Raw genomic sequence first — 7,791 nt, 5'->3', positions numbered from 1 at the left:
GTCTGTTAGTACACTAGAAATAACGGCAGATGATTTTATACAGTATTTTGCATGGTCAGGCCTTAATGAACAATTTAAGAAAGAGTTGGTTCAGATTACCAATCAAACTCGTCCTAGCTGTAAGGATATTAAGGATAACTTCTTTACTGCCACTGAAAGGTATGAGAATGCTAGGAAAATTTCAAAGTTTAAAGGTCCCGCTATTTCTGGAAATTTTCAAGGGAAGAATCAGGATACTTCGACTAGTTTGGCTATCAAAGTCGACTCTAATATTAACAATGCATCAGAAAGCTGCAACTTATGCCAAAAGGTAGATTCAAAGGATATTAGTCACTTTATGTCCAAATGTCCAAATTTCCCTACTGCACAGGAGAAAGTATCGAAATTGTCAGAGTGTAAGGGCTGTGTAAAATGTGGAAGTTTTATGCACCCGACTACTAAATGTTCTTTCAGGTTTCGCAAAAAGTGCTATCATTGTGGCGGTTGGCATTTCTCCTTTTTATGCATAAAGACAAGCTCCACCCAAAGTAAAAAGGAGCAGTCTAGTTCGGCTACAGTTAAAACAGCGACGAATAGTGGAGTAGCCATACTGCCTAATTGTAGTAGTAGATCTGCACTTCCAACTTTTACTTTCCAAGTTTCAGGTCAAGGGAGATTATTCAGAGGGCTCAAGGATACCGGTTCACAAAGCACTTTTGTATCGGAGAGACTAGCCAATTTTGGTAAATTTAAAGTTATATGCAATGATGTTGACTCGACAGTTAATGGTTTTAATGGTCCCAAGGTCTATAAAACTAGAATAGTACAGTTGCCTATTACTTTAACCACTGGTGTAGTTGAGATTTTTGCTATGGTTTTGCCCTCGATAAATATAAAGTTGTCCTTACCTGGTTTAGGGAAGGTTATTAAAGCCTTTAAAGATAGAGGTTATTCCTTTGCTGATTCCTTCCTAGACCCAAAATCTAGTGAAATTAGTGACATTGATGTCTTGTTAGGTTCAGATTCTTCTCATTGTTTGTTGGGAAAAGACGTTGTATTTGGCAATAATGACCCCTCTGTATATATTGATACGTTACATGGCATTATGCTAACAGGAAATCTTGACAGATTGATCAATAATGTGGATTATTTGCAGACTCGCGACAGTAATTTCTATTGCATGAACACTGATTCCAGTGAGCCATTGTTATCTTTCCCTGTTGTGGACTCCCCTGTAAGTATATGCACACATTCTTTTTTATTGGGTTGTGATTATTTTAGTCCCTCATTTAGTGATGAAATTAAAGACCTTGATTTTGGTAATATTGCTACTAGTTGTAACTTTAATATATTGAACACTAAAGGCAAGGTCATAGAGGAAAGGTTAAGAGAGGCCACTAACCATATACTTGAGGCAGAATGCCGTAATTATCTTAATTATGATCAGCCTGAATGTGATGAGCAGACAACTGATCTGAATAAGAAGTTAATTGATTTCACGCTAAAAAATCTTTTCAGGGAAACAGATGGCAGGATTAGGGTTCCTTTGTTGTGGAATGGTAAACTATCTCATTTACTCTCTAAGAATGAGAGGTTAGCTAAATTAATTTTAAAGTCTACATTAAATAAGCACAAGAAAGATAAAGGTAATTTGCTGTTGATGGATCAGACTTTCAGAGATCAGTTAGCCAAGGGTATTATTGAACCTGTAGATAATCTTGAACAATTTAAATTAGAACACCCAAGTTATTCTTTCATTCCCCAAATGGCTGTTTTCAAGCCTCAACGTGAGACAACGAAATGTAGGATAGTTTATCTCTCGAATTTGAGTGAAAATGAACGTAATAAAGCTCTGAATTTGTCCCATAACCAGTGTATGTTCCCAGGCCCTAATCTGAACCAGAAAATGTTGTCAGCTTTCATTCATCTTCGGTTCGACGAGAAATTATTGACATTTGATTTGAAAAGGCATTCAATATGTTGACTTTGAGCGAGAACGATCAGGCAAAACTTCTATTTTACTTGTTTCGTAATGTTAGGAAAGATGATTATACCCTGGTTGCATTTCGCAATGTCAGACTAAGTTTTGGTTTACGTTGCAGTCCTTTTCTCCTTATGATATCACTTTTTTATATATTGATTATCAACTCTGATAAAGATGATGACAAATTAAAAGAATGTAAGAAGTTGATCTATTCATTAACATACATGGACAACGGAGCCTATTCTTGTGACAATCTTGATACCCTTCAGTGGGCTTATTCGGTTTTACCTAAGGTGTTCGAGTCCTTTAAATTTTCAGTGCAGCAGTTAATAACTAATGATATTTCCTTGCAGAGTAGAATTGATAAAGATATGAAAATTGAGACACCTATAGAGAATAAATTGTTTGGTTTGACATGGAATAGGATAAGTGATGAAATTTTCACCAAGCCTATCAATCTTAATGCTGATGCCAGTACTAAACGTGAGGTTTTGACCACCATAGCTGCACAGTTCGACATTTTTTGATTTAATTTGCCACTCATGAACAGGAGTAGGTTATTCATGCATAGGCTCCAATGTTATAAAGATCTTGATTGGGACAAACCTCTTAATAATGACTTGGTTCGTGAATGGAAAAACTTATGTAGGCAGGCAAATTCCTCCCCCATAATCAGAGTGCCAAGGTTTGTTGGTCCTAGGGACGGTGAATACAAACTAATAGCATTTACAGATGCCAGTCGTTCTCTTTATGGTGTTGTAGTTTTTATATGTCATGTTGAGACAAATCAGTGTTGTTTCCTACAAGCTAAAAACCGTATGGTTAATACACATTTGAAGAATAAGTCGATTCCGTCATTGGCACTTAATGCAGTTTTGTTTGGTGTTGAAAGCTTAATGGAGTTATACAGAGACCTTACAGGTGATGTGTGTATGAAGCCAATTAACATATCTGAATTACTGTTGTATACTGATTCAATATGCTCACTTCATTGGCTCAATTCTTGTGTGTCCAAGATGGAAAAAATGCAGAGACTTGGTGTATTTACCACTAACAGGCTTAATTCAATCCAGAGGTTATGTGAAAAGTACCCTGTTAAGTTTTGTTTCGTTTCAGGAAAAGAAAACCCAGCAGACAGCACTACTCGCCCCTTTTCTTATAGGTCTCTTATGAAAACAAATTTTCTTATTGGACCAGATTCAAACTTTATTAAGACTGAAGATGAATTATCTGTTGTCATTTCTAATCCACTGACTGTTGACAAAATGGCTCCTGTCATCGATCATAATGTATATGTGGGAATTAATTCTGAACATTCGCCAAATAGTTCCGGAAATGCTCATTTAATAGACCCTAATGATATTTCTGATTTCAGGAGATTGGTTTTGATTCACCGAAGAGTCTTGCGGTGTGTTATGAAATGGAAGCAGAAGATAGGGATAGAAGGCAGTCCTAAATCACCTAATAGTAACCTGTTTGCTCAGGCCCTTACCCAGATTATATCTACAGAGCAAAAATTGTTTTTCCCTGAAGTTTTTTCGTATTTTCAGGATCAAAAGGTTAGACTTAAAGACCTACCTAAGATAGTTACTCAACTGAATGTTTTTCTTGACAATAATAACGTTATTAGGGTGAAAAGTAAGTTTAAGACATGGGATGGTCAAAATGAATTTCCTATATTGTTGCCGAGGGATAGTGCTTTAACTAGACTAATTGTTCTTGATGCTCATTCGAAATTATCCCACTCTGGATGATATGCTGTATTGTCTGCCATTAGACGTACGTTTTATGTTCCTAAACACTTTTCTACCATTAAGAAAACTCTTAAAACTTGTGTAAATTGTAGGAGACTCAACAACAGAACTTTCCAGTTGAATCAAAATGTTTATAGAGAGTTCAGATCTGACCCACCATCTATTCCCTTCAATAATGTTTTTATTGACTACCTTGGTCCTTTTACAGTTAAAAAGGACTCTGAATCTCAAAAGGTTTGGTTACTTATTTTTGCATGTACTTGGAGTCGAGGAATTGATCTCAGGATTTGCAATGACCTCTCGGTCAAGGAGTTTTTAAGATCTTTTCAACTTCATTGTTTTAATTATGGAGTACCACAGCTTGTTGTCAGTGACCTAGGCTCTCAGCTTGTTGCAGGCGCCAACATAATTCATGATTTTATCAGTGATCATGAGACTCGGCTTTACTTCGAGGAGAACAATGTGAAACCCTTAACCTTTCAACAATACTTTAAGGGTTGTAGTAAACTCGGTTCCTTGGTTGAGACTTGTGTGAAAATGGTAAAAAGACTGCTCTTTGGTTCTATTAAGAATTGGGTTTTATCTTTTGCAGAGTTTGAATTTGTTGTAGAACACACTAAACATCTGGTTAATAAGCGCCGTATTGCATTTAAAAATGGATTGAGGGAAGCTAATGTTAATGATGTACCCGAACCTATAATCCCAGAGAAATTGATAAGAGGATACGATACTCTTTCTTTAAACCTAATTCCTTCACTGCAAGGAATGCCTCATGATCCAGACTGGCAAACACCAGTTAGTTCAACTAGTCGTATCAATGATGAGTTTGAGAAACTTCGTAAAGTTAAGCAAAATTTGATTGAGAATTATCATTCGGAGTTTCTAGGAACACTTCTATCACAAGCAGTTGATAACAAGGATAGGTACCGTCCAGCCCAGCAACATAATATTAAGGTAGGGGACATAGTCCTTTTAAAGGAACTTAACACTAAACCTAGCAGCTATCCTATGGCTATTGTCCAGAAACTAGAAGTCAATAGCAACGGTGAGGTAACAGGAGTGACCCTTTTAAAGGGTAAGACCAAGGAAATTATAAAACGTCACATCTCGACTTTAATTCCTTATCTAGAGGTGAAGGATTTGGGTGAAGATGACTGTATCCCTACCCCTGATGTTGAACAAAATAATGACACTAATAATCTTCGTGTTCGCAGGAAGGCTGCGATATTAAGTGAGCAGCGAACACGAGAATATTTGAATATGTAGATTAAGTTTGATTGAATTTTTATACAATTTACATATTAAATTGTATCCCTGGCCAGGAATGTCCAGAAAATTACGAATATAATTCGTAAATTTTCATATTTGTTTGTATTAACCTTGTATTTTGACTCAAAGGGAGTAGGTGGTTGTTTGATAGTTTTAAGTTGGTATTGAATTAGCTTGTTTTTCATTTTTTAACCCACTTCCATTGGTTCCCTTATTACCTTGTTATAACTATACAAGCCGATATGGTTATGTACTGTAAGACAGAAGCAGAGACACCTCTCCGACGGCAGTATGGCAGCAACTCCTCCTCTAAGCCTTCTGTGAAATTACTAATCTTCGTTTTCAAGTGTTTTTCGCAGATATGTTTTTTCATCAATAATAATACAGTGAGGAATATGTACAATATGTGGATGTTGAAAAAACCCCACTGGACCACTGGATATCTTCTTCTATTAGTTTGCCACGACCATGTGCCACGTAGAGACGTATACAGTTCTGAAGTCCTCGTCCTCGAGTTATGGCCAAGGGTTTACTGTGATGTATTCAGCATCGTTATGTGTGATTGAGCCCAAGTGGATTCCTAGCTTGATGTGTCGAAAAATTGGCTCCTTTATCTACAATGTGCTCTTGTGGTGAATGTCGTCGTCACTTCCACTTATATGCCTCTCTGGACAATAACAGGTATGGGGTTCAACTGAAGGAAGCGGGTTTTAGTTCGATTCCTTGTTATTGCCAGCACTTTCATTTATATTTAAGTAAAGGTCTTGCTAAATCCTTAATTATTAAATAACTATTCTTAGTCCTTTTGAGTCAATTTATTCATATAAAATTTCCAGGTTATTTGTATCCAAGGTTACATCTATGTTTATGGCTTTGGTTAATTTTATTTGTGCAAAGCCCTGTAAAAGTTTTGCAGCTTAATTTTTAATAATTCTGGGGAAATTTAATTTGACTTACTGTTTCCATGTCACTAATAGTGATATTGTTCATATTTTTAGGACAGAGTGGTTACGAGCTAAACATATTCACTGAATAGGACTTTCTCGCTTTGTCTACGTTTGGATGAGGTCCTTTCGTCGACAGGAATTGTATTTAATTATAAAGCGGTCTAACATACGAATGTACTATTTGGCTTGCCACCTTCAGCGTGTTTATTGTTAATTGTAAGGTGTTAATAATTATATTAATTTGTGTGTTAAGGCTGTTTAAATTACTTTCCTAAGTATTTGTTTAAGTGAATAAGTATAAAAAGAGTTTAGTTCAACATACTAGGTCCCGGTAAGGTCACAAAATACATACATGCTTTTTCATGTCAAATCGGCAACCAGTTTTGTTAACAGTTAACAATGAAGTAAGCAGATACGTTAATACAGGTTGCTGTCAGCGTGAGGGAAGAGTGAAGAGACAGAGGATTATATAGACAAGAAATGAAATGTTGTTACTATCTACGATCATTTGACACACAGGTGGTACATGGATCCTCCCCTTAAAAAGGACACACTGTGTATGTTAAATAGGGTGCCCTGATCTAGAAAGGCGAACTCTATGCAGTTCAACTGGCAAGAGATAAGCAGGTTTTAGACGATCAATGGACACTCTGTCTTCTTTGCCACAAATTTTTAGATGGAATGCTTTCAGATTGCTTCGGATCACACGGAAAAGGGCCGTGTAAGGGGCCGTTAGCGGAGGCTTGCTAGCGTTGCCTTATTGCCTGATTTTTTGTTTGGGTTCCCCCAGGTCCCTCAGTTTGAGGCACCTTTTATATCCACCAGAGAGTTGCTAATGCATCTTCCGGTGTATTTTGCATCTTCCAGTCTAGGATGGTCTGGGATGCATCTTAGGTATTTATCGAGCTTATTCTTAAACACATCTACGCTCACTCTTGATATGTTTCTTAGATGAGCTGGCAGCACATTAAATAGTCGCTGCATTATCGATGCTGGTGCGTAGTGGATTAATGTCCTGTGCGCCTTCCTTAGTTTTCCTGGTATATTTTTTGGCACTATTAATCTACCTCGGCTTGCTCTTTCTGATATTTTTAGCTCCATGATGTTTTCAGTAATTCCTTCGATTTGCTTCCATGCTTGTATTATCATGTAGCGTTCTCTTATCCTTTCTAGACTGTATAGTTTTGAAATTTGCAGTCTTTCCTAGTAGTCAAGGTCCTTAACTTCTTCTATTCTAGCAGTATAGGAACTTTGTACACTCTCTATTTGTGCAATATCCTTTTGGTAGTGTGGGTACCATATCACATTGCAGTACTCGAGTGTACTACATACATAAGTTTTGTAAAGCGTAATCATGTGTTCAGCTTTTCTTGTTTTAAAGTGTCTGAATAACATTCCCAATTTTGCTTTACAATTAGCCAACAGTGTTGCTATTTGGTCGTTGCATAACATATTCCTATTTAACATTACACCAAGGTCTTTAATTGGTTCCTTGCTTGTGATTGTCTGGTTATTAGGTCCCTTGTATGCATATACCATTCCTTCTCTGTTTCCATAATTCATTGATTCGAATTTATCGAAGTTAATTACCATCCTATTCATCTCCGCCTATTCATATATTGTGTTTAGATCTTTTTGTAGTGAGTTCCTATCTCCATCACAAGTAATTTCTCTACTTATTCTTGTGTCATCGGCGAAAATTCTCACTACAGAGTTTTCAACATCACAGTCTATGTCTGAGATCATAATAACAAATAGCAGTGCAGCTAAAACCGTACCTTGTGGCACGCCAGATATTACCTGAGCTTCATCCGATTTCTCGTCATTTGCAACCACTATCTGTTTTCTGTTTAGCAGG

The sequence above is a fragment of the Palaemon carinicauda genome, chromosome 18, assembly GCF_036898095.1.
Source record: "Palaemon carinicauda isolate YSFRI2023 chromosome 18, ASM3689809v2, whole genome shotgun sequence".
Classification (NCBI taxonomy): domain Eukaryota; kingdom Metazoa; phylum Arthropoda; class Malacostraca; order Decapoda; family Palaemonidae; genus Palaemon; species Palaemon carinicauda.
The sequence above is the reverse complement of the archived record's forward strand: the minus strand, read 5'-3'. Positions refer to the sequence as shown.